Consider the following 20,836-nt stretch of genomic DNA (forward strand, 5'->3'; position numbering starts at 1 on the left):
CATATGTGGAGAAATTAATAGTGTTTGGTTTTTTTTCTGGACTGCAAAGTCTGAAGAGCTGAGTAGTAAAAGCAAATTTCTGCTGTGTATTAGATATTAAACTATAATGGCAGTGGTGTTACAGAAGGATAGAAAAGAACACTGCAGTTTGAGGAAAGAAGAAAATGACTCCTATTAACCATTTGGGAGGTTACAAATATGATACAGCGATTGTAGGTCTGGTTTCATCTAAGATTGGCCATTTTCATTAAAATTAGTTTTTTCTATAGAGTATCCTTTTGTATTTTGTTTTTAATGAGAAATTTAAGGAGATTTACCGGAGCTCTGGGAACGATTTAGCACTTCAAGCAAGAGCTTGGGGAAAACATCAAACCATGTAGTTGAAATAGATACAAAAAAGAAACCATTCTGGAATTTTCCCAAAACCTGGTCACAATAATGTGAAATTCTGAGAAATGTAAACTAGTTCTCTCTTAAGTGATAAAATTCAAAATAAGCCCAAAGGCAATGCTCACCAAAAATTGCTTATCCATAGCAATTCATGGATTCTGCGGTTAAATTATTCCTGTGAATAAAACCAATGAAATTGGGATACTGTCGAACTATTAACCCAAGGTTCAGCAAGAGCTGCTGTTTTCTTCCATATTCCCTTTTACTACCTGTTCAAAACATTGCATAAGAAAAATATAAGAAAATTAAGGACATTTCTTAATTAGGAAGGGGTGAATTAGGAAGGCAGAAAATTAAACTGCTTACTCTGGGAGATGGTGAATCACCCACAATTGGGGATTTTGAAGCAGAGAGTCAATAACCCCCGGTCAGAGTATAGCAGGATATTGAGGGCTAGGTCATTATTACTCTTTTTTTCCCCCCAAATCTGAAGAAGGGGGTATTCTAGTCTTCATTTATGCTCATGGTTTGTACTTACCTGTTATGAGGTCATCCTACCCTCTCTTAACTTCACTTTTTAAGGGAAGGATTTACTCTCAGTCTTTTGACTTCTGCTTGGCTGGAGATCACACCTCTGAGTCCAGGAGCATCTCTGCCAGAAGACAGTCTGAAATGAGGTAGAGGATAAACTATCTCTGTGCTTGTTCTTAGAATTCTATCCAGATTTCACCCACCCTGGTCCCTTTCAGTCCTGATCCACCTATATAGCTATAAACACAGCTAGCAAGAAGTGGGTTGGGATTCAAACCAAGGACTGGCTCCAAATCTCCTGTTCCTCTTGCACCATACATCATCCATTATCCTAGATTTTTGGCAACCGAGCAGCAGAATTTCAATTTGTTCCTGCGCATGTCCTGGCACAGCTCACAACCTGGCAAAGGCTTCCTAGTCTGGAGTGTGCAATGAATGGTCAAGACTGTGGCCAAGCCAGACTGTCATGGCCTAAAAGATTTGTTGGCCCATAATCCAAGCTATCATTGATGCCTCAAGCATATCAACTATATCCTTTCAAAGAAATAATACCATGCTCCTGCTGATAACATTCTATACTAGGGACTTCTGGCTGCAAAATTGAATTTGCATGACCTAGCTGAATTGGAGAAATCACAGAATTATTGAATTAAACATAGAAAGTATCTCAGAAGTCCTTGAATTTATAACTTACATTGTAGAGATGGAGAAATAGAAGTTCAGCAATGCCTAAATAAGCACAATCTAGCTGATTCTATTGTTGGGTTTAGAGCTCTAGTCTGCCCTTCTTGCAATTTAGTCTTTCCACATCACACAGTGGAGGGAGTGAGGGTCAGTAAACCTCTCTGTGTGTTGGAGGGAACTCAGGGACTGCCTTTTCCACCAGACTCAAAGACCAACAATAATGATAAATTGAACTTATAATACTTGTCACAAGATTAGGGTGTACAGAGAAAACTACTGCAAACAATCCTAAAGCAGATAAGAATACAGAACAGCTGGAGGAAATGAAAATTGTAAATTTAAAGTATATAGAATTTGAAATACCTGTTCTGACTTCAGACAAAAACATTCTCAAGAACTAATTCCACCATTAAATAATGGGTTTTAACAGACTTTTCAAATACTTCTTTTTGCAGCAACATTACCTGTAAAGATAGGATAAAATCTGGCTTTTGGAAAAATGAGGGTATAATTTAGCTAATTCTGAAAATGTCTTAAGCAGTGCTAAACATGGCAACAAGAGCATGGAGTAAACCCACTATTCAAGAACAGGCTTTATCCTGTTAAAATTTCATCCCCAAATAAAAATTTCAGCCACAAGTATAGGTGGAAAGGCATCTTAAGTATGAAGAAATGAAGAATTTTTTTCCTCAAGGTTTAAAGCAAACTCATGACATGTAACTACATACACAGATTGTACCAATGTCAGATTTCTAATTTTGATATAGCATAATAATGGTACAAGATGTAACCATTGGAGAAAAGTTGGCGAAAGGCAGCTTCCAATGAACCTATAATTATTCCCAAATAAGAAATTTTTCAAAAGCACTAACTCTTGAGGAAGTTAACTAATACAAAAAATGCATACTCATTGCTCATTTCACGGCCTATTGATATCACCATCCATCGTTATTATGTTAGCATGCAGTTGGTCTTTGCTTCTGCTCTTATAAGTGTAATTGCTTATTTAGCCTGTTAAGCACTTTCAAAAATTCAAGGTATTTCCAGTATCAGCATTACAAGCAATAAAATAAAATAAAGGCTCAATAAAATAAAATGATTTGCTTTCTATGGTCACCAGTTATTACTGCAAAACCTGGAGCATCTTTATCACCATAAACCACTTGTAGACAGATTTTGGTTGCCTGAATTTAAAAATCACCTCCACCGCTTTGTACCTATGTGACATTGGTCAAGTGATTTACTCTCTGTGTGCCTAGTTTCTGTATCTGTAACATGAGGATACTAACAGTGCAATTGTTGAAGTCTTTCCGAAGTGGCTTAATACTTTTAATTCTAGATACATTAGGTCTTCACTGAGGTGACTTTGTACTTGTAATTCTAGATATTCTTTTCTATTTAAAAGTCATTATTTAGCATATGACACATTATTAATTCAAAATGGAATATATGGGTTGCACGATTCATTATTATAGCAGACACTGCTGTTTCTGTTTCTAACATCCACTCCTCTCCACCCAACCTGGAAGGTAAGGAGGACACTGGCCAACACTGATTCTCTCTGTTGAGGTCAGGTAGACCCACAGGTCTTCTCAGAAACAATCTTCCCCTTGTTTTGGAGACCATTTATACATTTTCTTCAGCATTTTGGTCTTTTTCAAGAACTTCCATTCTCAAGGTTCTTGCTCAGCCTAGAAGGGATGGGCTCTACGAGTAGGACCTACGATGTCCTGGATTTGGCTCTCACTTTCTGACCTGTAGTTAGGCCCCAGCTGCTTCTTTTTGGGTTTTATGTTAGTATTTAGACCAGAGTTAGGAGGAGGTCAACAGGGTCATCTTCAAGCCATCATCTTCCTAGAACCTTCTAGTGATTATTGATGAAGTCAAAAACTAAATTATTAATTGTTCAAATCCATTTCTACTCCAAAAGACTAGAATTAATTGTTAATCATCCAATTGCTTAGAAATAATCCTTGTTCTCTTTCTCTCATCTCCATTTCAAATCCATTGCTAAGGTCTATTAATTTTACCTTCATAACTCTTCTCTCCCTTGCTTCCATCATCTCTCTCTACTACTTCATTACAGAGTTAGCTTTCTAACTAGTTTTCCAGATTCTTTGCTGTTCCTGTACCTTCAGTTCATTCTCCACACAAGAGCCTACAAGGAATTTTACACACAAAATGACTTATGCCTCCCCTCTGTTCCCTACATGTAGCATAAAATTTAAGATTCTTATCATGAACTATAAAGCCATAAATAATCTGGTCCCTGCTTTTCTCTACAACCACATCTGATGCAATTCCTCCTCTCACTCACTATGCTTCAGTCACATCAACCTTCATTCAATTTCTGGAACATTCTAAAGGTTTTTGTTGTTGTTGTTGTTGTTATCTTAAGGCTTTTGCTCCTGCTTTTCCTTTGATCTGGAATGTTCTTCCCTAGGCTGTTCTTACAGCAGCTTTCTGCAGTTCTCAGTTCAATGTCTCCTACTTGGGGATGCCTTTCCCAATCATTGTAAGTAGGTTTCCTTTCTGTTACTTTTTGACTAAACTATTTATTTATTTCATAGAATTTTACATTTTATGATTATTTATTTCTTTGCCAGTTTATTGTTAGTGTTTTTCTGCCAATCTGTATGTTCCATAATAGCAAGAAGCATGTATGCTTTACTAATGATTGTACACTGCGTAACAAGCACATGATTAGTATCAATAAAAATTTATTAAATACATAAATGTGGGTTAAAAAAAAGCATATAAGACATATCCTAAACCCAAAGCATTAACTGTCTTAAAAGGAGATAAATCATGTCTGCAAATGATTATAGTATAAATAAATATATACCAAATACCATATAAAAGACAAACTAAATTTTGTGGGGACATATAGAGTATGGAAAGACATAAGAGCCACATTAAAGAGCATTTGATGCTTGAGTTGAACCTTCAACTTGATAGTAGAGACAAGAAGGAAGGCATTAAAAGGAAAAACAACTTGGAAGGGGATAGAAAACTTCTATTAGGTATATCTAAGAAATAAAGCAGGAAGGACAGTAGAATTTATAGGGAGAAAAGATAAACTGTGATTGAATCATTGAGAGATTTGAATAATGGGTTGAGGGATTTGTACTTCATTCAGTAGTAGAGGGAAGACTATTTAAAATTTTAAACTTGATAGTGACGTTAAACAGGAAGTGTTAACTCAATAGTAGAGATTGGGAGAGAAAAACATAGAGCAATAAGGTTATTAAATTGCCTGGATTAGGATGGTGATACTGGAAATGGAAAATAATAGAAGACCAGAGGTTCCAATCTGGCCTTTTCGAAATGGTAGAGTCCATGGAAGTATCTCCCGGGATGTAGACGCTCCCAGCACATTATATGAAAATATTTTAGTGTTAGAGAGAGAGACCTTAAATTTTATCAGAAATCTCATACAGTCTCTATTCTCAAAATTTTGGAGAGACTGGCTTACTTGACCCTTGTATTCTTTTCAGGGGCTACTCGGAAATGCTTATCCATGGCTTTAGTCTTTCCTGCTTTGTCTGAATTATTTAATAGAGTAAGACACTCAACTAAAATTTGTTAGAGTTGAAAAAAACTCAATGAACACACTTCTAGTGTACCTCAATTATATTAATTCTTTTCCATTCAGAAGAGAGTATTTCTCTCCTCTCACTGATCTTAGTTTTTTAATCTAAGGGTAAGCATTCACATTCAGTGGATTAAATATATACACTCACCCTTTAGCCTCCATCTAACCTTATTGAAATTTGTAAATTTGTTCCATACCTCTAACACAAATCACCTCCCATAGGGTATATCCAAATACTCCAGCCATATACCAAGGTTATTTTTCTAATACCTAGATCAATGGATCCAAATAGATTTACAAAGAAGTGAAATGCTTTGAGTTTCTATTCTGAAACTCTTAACTCTTAGAGATTGTCTAAGATAAACAATTGTTTATTTTCCACTAAGGGGATTGAATTAGTAATGGTATCTTGCCATGGTTTTCCTAGGTGTGGATATTAGCCATGAAATATGTTTTCTCAATGACTGAAGACATATTTTAGAAATGTTGATATTGACCTGATCTTGAATGCCAGTCAGATGATCTATCCTGCAGGATTTAAGCACTCATTCCCTTTAGCTGCTAGGAGCTGACTGTTGACAGATTTTGCTCCCACTAAAGAGAATTCTTTCAGCCATGCCCTACCCATAATGCAAGGAGTCCACAGGCCAAAGAACATGCCCATGTGGAGTCCATGCCCTTCTTTCTGTATGACTCTCTGTGTACTCAGGACCTTGGAATCCCTGTCCAGATTTAAGTTTGCTTCCTTAGTAGAAAGTAATATAATTACATAACTATTCCATAAGTTTCTGTACTTCTGATAGAAGTGGAATGAAAGTCTCTATTAGTAAAAATAGTTGGATTGTGATTAAGTGTCCATAAAATAAAAGCAATCAGTTTTTAGGAGAACCTCATTTATTATACAGAGACCAGTGGGAAATTTCCTTTAAAGTGCTCTTTAAAAGGCCATTGCATTTTAGACGAGATTGGGCACATTCAGGATAGTATGGCTGTAGACAGGACATTGCATATCATAAGAAACAACAATTGCAACAGCATCCTTACAATAAGTTTAACAATGAGCTTCATAAGATTGTTTCCCACAGTGTTTCTCATTGGCATAATGCAAAAGCACACACAAACAAGGGCAGTTCCACAAATGCTTTTAATCTTGTGGTTCAGGCATGTCTCTTTGTTAGTCTGTGCAAGAATTAAGATTATCTAGAGTAATAAATAAAATCACATGCTTTGGGGCACCTGGGTGGCTCAGTTGGTTGAGTGTCCAACTCTTGATTTTGGCTCAGGTCATGATCTCACAGTCCTGAGATCAAGTCCTGAGTCAGTTTCGCATTGAGTGTGGAGCCTGCTTGGGATTTTCTTTTTCCCTCTCTCTCTGCCCTTCCCCTGTGTGCACACATGCATTGTCTCTCAAAATAAATAAATAAACTTTTAAAAAATGCACTTGCTTCAAGAATATTTGATAAATACTACTTTTAGGAATGATCTTCTAAAGGACTATTTTAAACGTCCTTAAAATTAAGCCAAATGTACCATGTAAGTACAATTTTATAAAAAGCAGGAGTAAATGTAAGTCTGCAAAAATCTTGAAAGAAGGAAAATTAAGGATTTGTTTCTATTTGAGTCTTAGCCACAAAGAGTTGGATTTGCAAATAGAGTTGTTAAGTTTTATTATCTCCAAATTCTTAAAAACTTAAAAACAGAAGCCCAGCTCATTTTATTTCTGTCTCTTCATTTCTCTCCTAGACTCCTGCAAAAGCCTCCACATCTACTCTTGGATTTCTTTCATTCATTATCTAAGCTTCAGGCAGAGTGAGCTCTTCAAAACCAGTATCTAAAAGTGTCAAAGGTCCCACCAAAGACTTCCAGTAAAATCTCCCCTGTTCTAGTGTAAATTCATGCTCTATGTAAACTTGCTACCTCACTCCTGTGACTAGACATCTGTGCCCATTTCTCAGACACAATACGTTGGGTGCTCTTTCGCAGTTCCCTCAGTTTCTAATGCAGAATAATGAAATGGATGAATCTCTACTTTGAAACTTGAAATTTCTATTTCTTTTTCTTGATTCACTTTTGAACCAAGATATTAGAGATTTTGTTTTGAGAGAAAGAGAGAACTCTCAGGCACCTATGCCCATACACACCCACACATGAGTAGAGGAGAGGCAGATGGAGAGGGAGAGAGAGAATCTTAAGCAGGCTCCATGCCCATCTTCAGCCTGATGTAGAGCTTGATCTTACTACTGTGAGATCATGTCCTCAGGCAAAATCAAGACTTGGACGCTCAACCAACTCAGCCACCCAGGTGCCCCAAGAGATTGAAGATTTGAAGACAAGATCCCAAATCCCCCCCAATCTAGAATAGAATAATTTTCTAATAATTAACAAGAAGTTTTGAGAGCTTCACCAATTTAGGAGATTTTTAGTGAAATACTTCAGGACTTAAAAGAACAAACAAAAAATCACAAACCACCTGGTCTATACCCAGTTCGCACCCAGGCATGTAAAGAAGCAGACCCATTCATGAACAAACAATTCTATTGCCAACTCTCCTATCCTGTGTGAGGTTCTGAAACTGCGAATGAGGACTAGTATCCAAAATTCTTGTCCCTTTACTGTGGAAAGAACAAGTGATAATGAGTGGTAGAAATAGATAGAATTCAGTGTTTGGTCAGGAAGATTACTGAATTAAAATAAAATGTAAGTATCTCTAAAGTTACAATTATCTTTTATTTTAGGTATGAGACCCAGTTCATAAATTTATAACTGAGTTTCATGTAAATGTGCCTTAAGTCACATATCTGCAAATTAAGCATTTCTGTGTTCTTCTGCTAGAACATTGCTATAGATATCCCCTCTGAGGAAATAGGTTTTATCTTCTTTTTTTTTTACACTTTTTGAAATAACTGAGATTCACATGCAGCTATAAACAATAATACAGAGATGCCCCCCATAACCTTCACTCAATATCTCCCCTATGGTAACATCTGTCATAATTATCGTTCAGTAGCATAATCAAGTAATTGGCTTTGAAAGAACCCATCAACCTTATTTAGAGTTCACAAGTTTTACATGCATTCATTTGTGTGTGTGCGTGTTTAGCTCTATATATCATTTTATCACGTGTGTAGATTCGTGTGACCACCACCACAGTCAAGACACAGAATTGTTCCATCACACAATACCTTGTGTGGCTCTTGAATAACCTCACCGACTTGCTCCCACTCTTCCTTATCCCACCCCTACCCCCTGGCAGCCACAATCTGTTCTCCATTTCTATACTTTTTTTTTCATTTCAAGAATATTGCATAAAAGGAAGCACACAGTATGTAACCACTTGGGAATGGGTTTTTTCACTCAGCATAATTTCCTGGAGATCCGTCAATAGTTCATTCCTTTTTAATATAGAGTGGTGTTTTCTAGCGCAACGTATCACAGGTTGTTTAACCATTCACCTATTTTAGAATGAGTTGTCTCCTTTTTTTTTGGTTATTACAAATAAAGTTGCTGTAAGCATTCATGTATAGGTTTTCTGTGCAAACAGAAATTTCTATTTCTTTGGAGTAAATGCCCAAGAGTGAGATTGGTAGGTTGCATGATAATTACATGTTTAGTTTTAGGAGACACTGCCAACTATTTTGCAGATTGCCTGTACCGTGTTACATCCACACCAGCGTTGTATGAATGATCTAGTGTCTCTGCATCCTTGCCTGCATTTGGTGTTGTCACTATTTTTTATTTTAGCCATCCTGGTACTCGGGTAGTAATTAGCATTTCCCTAATAGCTCCAGAACTTGAACGTCTTTTCATATGCTTATTTGTCACTTGTATATCCTTAACTGGGAAATGTCTTGTCATGTCTTTGCCTGTTTTGTAATTAAATCATTTGGTTTTTTATTATTCATTTTTCAGAGTTCTTTATGCATTTTGGATATTAGTCCTTTTTCAGGTATGCGGTCCACGAATATTTTTTCCCAGTCTGTAGCTTGTCTTTTCATCCTTTTAAAAAGGTCTTTTGCAGAGTAACAGGTATCAATTTTGATAAGGCCCAATCTTTCCTTTTATGGATTGTGCTTTTGATGTCAAGTCTAAGATTTTTTTTCCTAGCATTTGAAGATTTTCTCCTATTACTAGATAAAAAATTTGTAGTTTTATGTTTTAAATTTATGTCTGTGGTCTATTTTTTTTTAATTTTTTTAACATTTATTTATTTTTGAGAGAGACAGAGTGTGAGTGGCAGAAAGAGAGACACAGAATCCAGAGCAGGTTCCAGGCTCTGAGCTGTCAGCACAGAGCCCGATGCGTGGCTCGAACTCATAAACTGTGAGATCATGACCTGAGCCAAAGTCGATTAAGCTTAACTGTCTGAGCCACCCAGGTGCCCCATGTCTGTGGTCTATTTTGAATTAGCCATTGTATAAAGTATGAGGTTTCAGTCAATATCTTTTTTTTTTTTGTTACTTGCTGAGCATGTTTATTTAAAAGTAATTGTTAAGCAAAAAATATTCCCTTTCTTCTTTCTTATAGTTTATATTATCTAATAGAAGATTATTGAAACTAAATATAGTAATTACCTTTATTAAAAACAAAACTTGTGCGATTATTACTACAGCTCTGCTATTGAAAATAAAACATTCAGGGCTATGTAAAATTTTGGTAACATCATATGTATACAGTGCCACTTGTCCGAGAAAAATTGGAAACGGAAAAGACTAACCATGGAAACTTGCTTTGGCCACATGTGCCATACATGGTTATCCGCAACTGTCCTTTTCTGTTTCAGTGGCCTTGGGAGGGGAATTGTGTCATCTGAAGTATCCTGCTTTTCTTTGACCTTGGATAAAAAACAAGCTCTCCAGCCTGTAGCTGAGACAAGATACCACTGGGCTTCCTGCTTTGTCCCTGCCACAGTGCTAGAGACACTGCTGTGTCCTCCACCCTGGAGAACAATTTGACAACTCTTTTCCTTTTTTTTAAGAGTCACATCCAAAGTCTAGCTCTTCCAACCCATTTCTTTCCCTGATTGCTTTTAATCCTGTTGGTGAATAAACCCTAGATAGAGCCTATAGTAGATAATTTTGGTGGTTTCCTCTCAGCCCATTGCCACGCTTCCTTGATACCTGCCATGTTTTTATGTGACCCTCTTCTTTCCAAGCCTGACCATAGATAGATGGACCAGAGATGGATGCGTGACCTTAGCTCTTCCTAATCTGTTTTCTTTCCCAAGTATTTGGAATCTGAATCAGAGCATGTTAGTCCCCCAGAGGTACAGCACAGCAACCTGGCAGCCAGGGATAGTCACTGCGTGGAAGTCATCTTTAGCCAACACTCCTGGAATCCATTTAGACCAATTTTCTGTGAGGCCAAAGATAATGAATACTAAGTTTGTATTTTACTGATGGAAAAATGCATTAGAACACAGGCTAAGCCAGGGGTATGTCTCGTAGTACAAATTTTCCTCTAAAGTAGAGGGGAAAAAATAAAAAGATATCTGAACATGTGAACACGGAGAAGAAAAAAATTATTTCTGGCAAAGATACCTTAAGGATATAGATTTCCATACCGATAGTGTAGGCGGTTTCCTGGAAGCAAAATGTACTACATGGTAGGTTTTTCCTTTGTTTTTGTGCTGGTTTCTCCAAAAGATGTGTCTAATTGTTGTGCGTTGTATAGGAAGCTATGTTAGATAGACTGACATATGCTTTAGCGTCCTCATGTTCTTACCCTTCCGTATCCTCCACATTGTATTTTTTCATTTTTACCTTTCATATTTTTTAGTACAACTTCAACCAGGAATGTTTCTATCAAATGCATACTACATATGTATGCAGAAAAGAAAATGGTGTGAGGCTGCTTTGTTGCATTTTAATATACACAATTTTCAACACAGTGCTTATTTTGAGAAAACTGTAAGACAGAAACAAAGCTTTAAAAAAAGAACCATTGACTATTCAGAAGAAAGCATATAAGTATCTAGAAAGTTAAAAGAAAGAATTAGGTCATTTTTATAGCCCAGAAGGTGAATGGAGCATCATGAAGCAGGGTGATTCTGCTCCTAAATTATCTCCTCACGGCTCTTCTTTCCTTGAACACAAGATACACACAGAGAGGTTCTTGTTCAGGGAAGGGTTCAGGGTTCTCTTGTTTTTGATTTGAAACTTTTCATGTGGCATCCTTTATTTTTTAAACCTCTCTTTCCCTGCAATTTCCTTTCCCTCTTTGATGCTGCAGGATTCTGCCCACATCTTCTTGTCTACGTGGGCAATGCACTCTCCAAGCTAATTTGCTGTGCTTCAGAATGCATCACAGCAAAGCCCAAGAACAAATATTGCCCTCAGTTTTTTTTTTTTTTTTGCAATTAAGGCTTATTAATTGCGTTTCCATTTCCAGTTTTTATAAGCTCTCCCTTTTGTCCTTCACACAGTTGGTTTACTAAGACTTGGATTGCATTTTTATTATGAGGAAAAACTGAAACTATTAGCTGGTTGATTACTGGAAACAATACCAAACAGCTAAATTTCTCCCAAACTAAATATATTTTTTAAATATTGAAAAAAAATATTGAATGTGCTTTTATTTTCCTTAGTGCTAGAAAACATCTCCACTTCTCTATAATTAAATGTACATATTCACCTTGTATTGAAATCCTTTTGAAGTGAGCACAATTTCTACATATGTCATGTAGCAGTATTGGGTTCACTTGATATAAATATAAACGGAAATTTGATACCAGTCTTCCCCATTCTGAGTAAACTTATGTCAGAAGAATAACAAAAACTAGTTCATTTAAGAAAATAATAGATACTGTGTGTGGAACACTTTATGTATGTCAGGCTTTCTTGTAAATGCTTAACCTGTAACATCTCATTTAATTCTTATAAGAATCCTCTGCAATATGTTATCCCCAAGCTATCCTCATTTCACATGAGATCGCTGAATCACAGAGAACTTAAGTCGAGTTGTTCAAGACCACACAGCTCAGGGGAGGCAGGGCTGGGAACAAAGCCTGCAGTCTATCCAGAAAATACGCCCTTAAACTTTATCCCACGCTGCCTTTCGGCAACATAAGAAATGTATACAATAATTGAAAGTGTCTTTTTTAATGAAGTATTATGCTTAAATATGGCTGGCAGAGGATTCATTCTCAGTAACTGCCTTCGCATTTTTTATTTCTAAAATGACTCTTATTGCGATCTCACTCATATTATAAAATGATCCCACTTATTAAATTATAAAATGATGATAAGGTGTTTTCTATTCAATAGAACAAGGAGAAGGGAGATGTTACATTTTGATAACAGATGATTAAATATAGTATAGGAGATGATCTATGTGAGATGCAACAATATCAATTAAATTACAGTTGACCCTTGAACAACACAGGTTCATTTATAATTGGATTTTTTACGGTACGGTAGTGAATATGTATTTTCTCTTCTTTATGATTTTCTTAATTTTTTTCTAGTTTACTTTATTGTAAGAATACAGCATATAATAATGCAACATACACAACGTGTTAATCTACTGTTTTTGTTATCAGTAAGGTTTCCCATAGTAGGCTATTAATAGTTAAGTTTTGGAGAGTCAAATGTCACACACAGATTTTCAACTTCATGGGAGGTCAGCACTCCTAACCCCTGCATTGCTCAAGTTTCAACTGTCTAGTCTCTCTCTCTCCATCCTAGACTTCTTCTCTCTAAATCCTCATTTCCAAATGCCTCTTTGCTATCTCCGCATGGATCTCTCACAAGTTTTGCAAATCTATCTTCTGTGACTGCTGCCACCAGCCTCCACCTTGCATACAAACCCAAATCTGCTTTTTCTTTTCATTTTCCTTGTCTGAGTTCATGAAACATCAGTTCTCTAAACATCTATGGCAGTCCTCATTGCTGCTAATGTCCACTGCTGGCCAGCGGCAACTGCAGACGCCCGATGTGAAGGTGCTTACATCTGTACTGCCAGCCCCATCTCATATTTGAAGCTCAAACATGTACTTGACATTTCCCAGACAGTTTTTTTCCTTTTTGGCCTATTTTTATTGCAAATCCCTTGCTCTGGGACTTGGTTGAGTTCATGGAGACTGAACTTAAGGACACTCTCAGAACTATATTCAGAAACACTTTTCTTTTTAGACTTTGGCCTTGGCTCTAAATGGTCTTTTCCTCTTGGGATACGTTGCTTATGGTGAGGAATGTTGATACTTTCTGTAAGTAGACTCTGGATAGAACCCTGCCCCCTGCCCACTACCAACACTCCAGGTAGGTTTAAAACAAGGACCATTAGAACTAGGTTCTGTACAGGAACCCTGATTCACTAATATCTTGTTAATAATTTTTCAGTCATAATTTTTGAAATGAAAATAATGTTTATTTCCCTTAAACTCTAGTTGACAGGACTTTACCTTACCCTAGCCATCTGATTAATTGAGGTGTTACTGTATCATTTTGATCTTAGAATTATAAAATAGACATTTGAGGACTTTGAAAAGAATCAAGGCACACAGACACTTCCAAAAAATAAATGTAACTTGTGTTTAAAATGATTAAAGAAGACAATTTGGGTGATACAAACAAACCTTATTGAACACTCCATGAAGCAGGCAGCCTCTATTCCCAAGGGTTTAGAGAACCCCAAAATGGAGCTGAAAGCATGGAACTTTTATAGGATGAAGAGAAAGGAGGGGTGACTGGATGGCTCAGTCAGCTGAGCATCTGACACTTGGTTCGGCTCAGGTCATGATCCTAGGGTCATGAGATGAAGCCACGCATCTGGCTCTGCACTGAGGTGGAGACTGCTTAAGATTCTGTCTCTTCCTCTGCCTCTCTCCCCCATTCATGTTCTCTCTCTCTCTCTCTCTCTCTCTAAAATAAAGAGAGAGAGAGAGAGAGAGAGAGAGATAAAGGAACAGGGAAGAGAAAAGTAGGAAATGAATAAGCAACAAGGAAATAAGTATAGAGCCCACAGTTGGCTTGGTGTTTGGGGATTGGCTGACTGGACACACTGCATTTCTGGCTGAGTCCACTCATTTACAGGGGAGTGAAAAGTTATCTAAGCCGCAATTTGCTCATGCGACCCCCAGGGCAGGAGTGGCTCTGTCTTTGGCCTAGAAATTTATTTCAACACCTACTACATGTTGCCACTGTCTGAATCATGCCCAAATAGTTAAGGGTTAAGTGGGAGCTCACAAGTCAATTGGTGAATACAAAGTCCTCAACTAATCGTTCCACAAGCAATATTCAGGTCGCCTCATCAGTTGTCTGGACAAGGAGTGGGTAAGAAGGAGAGGATTTCCTTCTAATCCTACCATCCCAGCGTTTCACTGAGTCTGTAGGAAAATTTCCCCAAATGAACCATAATGATTTTTCTCATTTGAAAGCAAAAGAAGTGGCAATGACAGTAACAATGAGTGCCAAATTTGCTTTGATTCTTTTTCCAGACCATCTGCTCTTCTCTTTGTGCTCCATATTGTACGTTGTTGAGAGCATTGAGCAAGATGACTGGAAATAAGCAAAATAGACTCTACTTCATTGAATCCTAAATTGCTAAAATGCATAGTTTTGTTGTTTAAGAAGTTATCTTTAAATATAAAACTGAAATAAGTGTAGGAAATTCAAGTGATTTTGTGATATATGCTGCATTCATTTGACAGAAACAAACAAAACGTACAGTGGATTTAAAAAAAGGATAGTTTATTTCTCTATCCTGTAATAACCACAGGTTATTTGTCCAGAGACAGCTGGAAAGTTGTGCATTGACACATTTTGTTTGGTTCTTATTTGATGTCTGCCAGACCAGGAGAAGCCACAGCCAGATCTGATGGAGAAGACAGAATATCACCCAGAAATCCTAACTTTCTGCTGCATGGAAAAAACAGAAGAAATTTTGAGTTGTCTTTTTTGCGGAGGAGGAAGAGTTGTATTAATAGAAAGAAGAGGGGGGGGGGTGGAATTTGGAGGAGGAGGGAATAAAGAGGGGCAGGCTGAGGTCCTCTGAATCCCAGTATCCCTTCTCTCCTTCTTACACTAGCGATAGATTCCCCAGCCTTCACCTGGGCACATGCATCCCTTCACATCTGCAAGCTACACACTATTCTCCCAGGCTCTCTTGCCAATGTAAGGCAATTTGACTAAGTTCAGGCCAATGAGGTATGAAAGATTCTGAGGTGTATCATTTCCAGCTTATCTCTTTTTGGATGCTTACTTTGCACTCTTCCCTTTCTGTTGCCTAGAAAATCATGACACTTGGAGAAATCTTGGAAATGTAGGTGAAGACAAGAGCCATCACCAGCCCTGGAATGCTCACCTTTGGAGTGTTCATTTATTTAATCAACTTGTGATAGTTTTTAAAACCTGACATAAAGGGGTGGAGTCTATGTCTCCTCCCTTTGAAAGACTTGTGACTTCTGCAACCAATGAATTATGGCAAAAGTGATACTATGTGACTTCCAAGGCTTGGCCAGAAGAGGCCATGTGACTTCCACTGGCTCTTTCTCAGACTCTCAGTCTCAGGATGCCTATTGGAACCCAGCTGCCTTGCTGTGTTAGGCCCGAGTCCCATGTATAGGGTCATAGCCCCAGCTAAGTTCAGCCTTCAAGTCCTCCCAGCCAAGGTACAAACACATCAGTAAAGAAGCCTCCAGTCATTTGGATGACCCTCAGACCTTCACATCTTCCTGTCTGGGGTCCCAGACATCTTAGAACAAAGCAAACCATCTCGGCTCTGTCCTCTCCCAATTCCAAACTCAGAGTATCTGTGAGTGTAATCAAGTGCTCTAAGTATTTTGTGGTGTCCCTATTAAAGTCACTTAGCTTACACTCTAAGTAATACAAATGTCAGAGCAAAGATTATTTAAATAAGTTTAAATAACTTTAAAAAATATTTAAATAGTGTGTTAAACAAAAACAAGACCACTTTAAGTACCCAACAAAATCTTAAATGTTAATTAGCTATGTCAGATAGAACTATTTACCTATAATCTATAAGCAACCACCAGACTGGGGCAATTCTGTCAAAGCTGTTCAGATCTCTGGAGGAAAATGGGGGCTGGTCTGAAATTTGGGCTTCTCATGTTACATCCTGGGCATTTGTCTGATTTTCTGCACTGATGTCATTCATATCCATATCTTCTTTCCTTTTCCCTATAACTTGCTGCTCAATGGTCTGAGGATATATTAGGTTTGAGTTAAGTCTAGTTTATGATGTATTCCTACCTAATAAACTTCCAATTGAAAATTTTCCTGTTAACCTTTATATCTGGGCTGGTCCATATTTCTACAGTCATTAAATAATTAACCACTTGCCTCTGAATTTGCCTTTGAGTCTGAGGGTATACACACACAGACACACACACACACAGACACAGATGCAGACACACACACAGATATACACACTGATAGCCCTTGTTGTGACAAAGTCCACAACAGCTATGTGTTCCAATTGCACAACTTCAAAAGTCTGTGTTTCGAGGGAGTGACTCTCATCTCTTATTATTTTTCCACCTCTATCATTAGTGGGATGAAAACATACATTAAAAAGTGATATACAGAGATAGATATAGACATAAATTACAATACTTTCCTGGGCCACATGCCACCAAACTTGGAATAAGAAAAAGAGATTGTGGTCAATGAAACTATTCCCCCAAGAGACCATGAGCATGAAAAGGTCAAGGCAGGGACCTGGTATGTATATCACTTACCCTTTCTGAGTCACACTTTCTTCTTTGACAACAGGAAACAACTGAGTCTCCACTGCATCTCTCCCAGGATGGTTGTGAGGAAGAAATTACACAATGTGAATGGTACTGAGCTGCTCTAGTATGAGACCCTAGTGGTGTCACCACACATCCAGTAGGAGACCAGTGATAACTAAGGGAAAGTGAACACCCATCCCCCAAACTGCACATAGTCAAAAAGGTTTAAAAATTTAAAGGTTTCTATAGCCTCTCTTTTTTTGTCTTATGTAGATAAAATCCTAGTAAGCGAATGGATCAAGCATGAGAAATCCAATAGCAATACCACCTCATATTTGGATATACAGCAACTAATCAAAACCAGATTTGGGGCCCCTGGGTGGCTCAGTCGACTGAGTGGCTGACTTCAGCTCAGGTCATGATCTTGTGACCATGGGCTCGAGCCCCATGTTGGGTTCTGCTGACAGCTCGGAGTCTGGAGCCTGCTTCGGATTCTGTGTCTCCCTCTCTCTCTGCCCTTCCCCCACTCATACTCTGTCTCTCTGTCTCTCTCAAAAATAAGTAAACATTAAAAATTTTGTAAATAAAAAAAAGCTTTAATTTCTGTTCATTTCTGCTTTTCCCTATTTCCTTCTGCTCTATCAACTCTTTTTTTCTGATGCTGCATATGAAATGAAATCCCTGCAGGACAGCTTGAATTTATTTTATTAATTTATATAAATTATCTAAACCACATAAAAGACTTTTCTCAAAATAAATATTCCTGTGTTTCCTTTCTTGAAAATGTTCAGCTAGCCCAGTGCAGAGCGAGGTTTGAGGTGCAGATGCAAAACCAGGAGACTGGCTCCCCCACCTGAATCTGTCAGTTGCTGACCCTGGCCAAATCTAATTAGGAAGCCCAGTTCCTCAGATGTAAACAATGGGTTGTATTAAACTCTTTCTAAAGTGTCTTCCATTTCTAAGATTTTGCAAACATGTTGATTTGAAGGATAGTAGTTAAGAGTGCGGGTTCTCAAGCCCTTAGCCTGGGCTTGAATCCCAATTCTCCCACTTACCATCTGTGTAACCTTGAGCAGATGACTTAACTTTCATGTATCTCAGTTATGTCATCTAAAACATGTGCAAATGGTGGTCCCCACCTCATAAGGTTATGAGTGCATTAAATGTGACAATATGCATGTAGTGAGAAGATGGTGCCTGGCACATGTAGGGCTCAGTGAGCATTTAATTCAATGCACATTTTAAAAATCACCTAATATTTCATGTTCATTAGACGCTAGAGAGCTCAGAAACTCCAGGTGACAAGACTAGTAAGTTGTGGAGCAACATCACAACCATGGCTGTGGTTGACTGCAAATACCCAGAAAGTGTGGCTTATTGCAAATGCTAGGAAATGGCTATATATAACATCTCCAAATCTTTAGAATCGTAGAATGACTTGAAGACAGTACATTTGAACTCCTGAGTTTGTTATTATTATGGTTGCCTACTTGTTTGGTGTCCCTTTTTGGCAAGCTTTACATTCCTCATTTTTCTTTGGCACTGAAAGCCACTTGTTTTGTTTTTAGTTCCATTCCTGTGAAACAGTCTGAATTGCCTAGTCCAACACTTTCTTCCAGGATTTTCCCAGGGGCACATCCAGGAGAAATATATGATTTGGGACTTTATGTTAGCCAACCAATCAGACATTAGAGATTTCCAAGTTAACCTTTTATTTACTATCAGGCTAGTAATTTCTTTACACTTCTATTCATTTATTTTTACAACCTGGACAAGGGAGATACACAGAAAGAAAGTGATCCTGAGTCAGATGAAAGAGAAAGAAGAAAAAGCACAGACCAGGGTAGCAAAGGTCAGTAAAACCCTATGAATTCGAATAATACTCATCACCTACCATTTTGGAGCCCCAATTCCTGTGAGCAGGATCTATGCTCCTCACTGTTCAGAGCAGCACATACAAAAACAACCAAATCAGGTTGAAATTTTCAGCCCTATTTTACCCTCCAAGAAACTGAGAGAAATACTAAGAATGTCCATTGCCTTCAGATATTTCAAAATAAATGGGGAAATGATCTCCTGCTCTTATCATTTTCATTTACTTAAGAAATAGTGACTAAAAGCTAAGCCTGTGCTAAGTGCTGAGCCTGACGATGCTGCTGGGGGTTGTGGGAGGGCTAAGACGTATAATATCCAGGTTTGTGAGGACCGACTGACTCCTGGTCTGGTGAAGAGTCTGGTGAAGATGCTGGGCACGTAATAATGATAATAGTAATAACGCTAATGGTGATAGAAGGACTGGAAGAAAAGAGCTGTTGGTGCTGACCTGCTTATAAAACAGTTCCTGATTGGTCTGCTGGCTCTGGGTGACTGACACCCTGTGAGTGGGTGGGAGAGCACTTTCTCAGTGTGGCCCTTCTGAATCAGTCAATGTTACAAAGAACTAACAAGGCTTCCTAGCAGGGGTGATGCTTTAAGTCTATTCTCAGAAGCTTATCAAATTGCGAAAGGACTTTTGATTCATAAACATAAATCAAGTTACACTTCTTGAATACACACAGGCTGAGAGACAGGACAAGTCTGCTGAGATGAGGAATGAAGGAAGGAGGCATATTAAGCAAAGCCTGATAATTTGAATGTGGCTAATAAGAATTTTGTTGAGAATCATAAAAGTAAATGAAATGGGCTAATGGGACAAGTGTCATTTACAAAGCCAAATATAAGTTAGAGGAGCTGGGCTGGCCCTGGGTGAAATGGTTGAAGAAGGCAAAATCTGACTTTGAAACCCTATAGTATTGCCACGTAGTACTCCATTGTGTATATAAACCACAATTTCTTTATCCATTCATCAGTTGATGGACATTTAGGCTCTTTCCATAATTTGGCTATGGTTGAGAGTGCTGCTATAAACATTGGGGTACAAGTGCCCCTATGCATCAGTACTCCTGTATCCCTTGGGTAAATTCCTAGCAGTGCTATTGCTGGGTCATAGGCTAGGTCTATTTTTAATTTTTTGAGGAACCTCCACACTGTTTTCCAGAGTGGCTGCACCAATTTGCATTCCCACCAACAGTGCAAGAGGATTCCCATTTCACTCTTATGTGGATCCTGAGAAACTTAACAGAAACCCATGGGGGAGGGGAAGGAAAAAAAGAAAAAGAGGTTAGAGTGGAAGAGAGCCAAAGCATAAGAGACTCTTAAAAACTGAGAACTGAGGGTTGATGGGGGGTGGGAGGGTGGGGAGGGTGGGTGATGGGTATTGAGGAGGGCACCTTTTGGGATGAGCACTGGGTGTTGTATGGAAACCAATTTGACAATAAATTTCATATATTGAAAAAAATAAAAAATAAAAAATAAAAAATAAAAAATAAAAAAAGAAACTCTATAGTATGCTTCCTGCTCCTTTTCTTCCTTGCCTGGCAAACAAGGTGCCTTCTAGACCCCTTGTCTCTCACCATCCTTTTACCCTGTTGACAGCTAGTTGCACAGAAATCCCCCCTAAAGCATGAACCAAAAAGTGATTATGCCTCACTCCTTCACATTTCCAAGGGGCTCCTGAAGAGTGGAAGTCCCTGGGGCTTTAAGACATGGATCTCTAATGGTGAGGTTTCAGTTTGTGGTGGAGGCATTGTCTGGAGGCCACAGGATTTTCCACCTATTAATGCCCAGCATGTAAGGGATGCCTTGCTCTGTCATCTCTATCAGGTAGCCCGAGTGCAAGCTGCTTTTGGGGACAGGGCTGTCCAGTTGGAATCTTTTCAGCCTTCAGCAGCGATTCCTAAGATACGGCCTTTTTTTTTTTTAATCTTTTTGATAAATGATAATAATCAAATTCTCTCCTTTTTTTTTTTTGGATGAAAACTCAGAAAGTAAATATCAAGAACAAAATATCCTCACAGAGCCACATAGCAACAATATCAGTGTCTTTTCAAACTGGCCAAATCACTGAG

Source organism: Panthera leo, chromosome B1 (genome assembly GCF_018350215.1).
Source record: "Panthera leo isolate Ple1 chromosome B1, P.leo_Ple1_pat1.1, whole genome shotgun sequence".
Taxonomy (NCBI): domain Eukaryota; kingdom Metazoa; phylum Chordata; class Mammalia; order Carnivora; family Felidae; genus Panthera; species Panthera leo.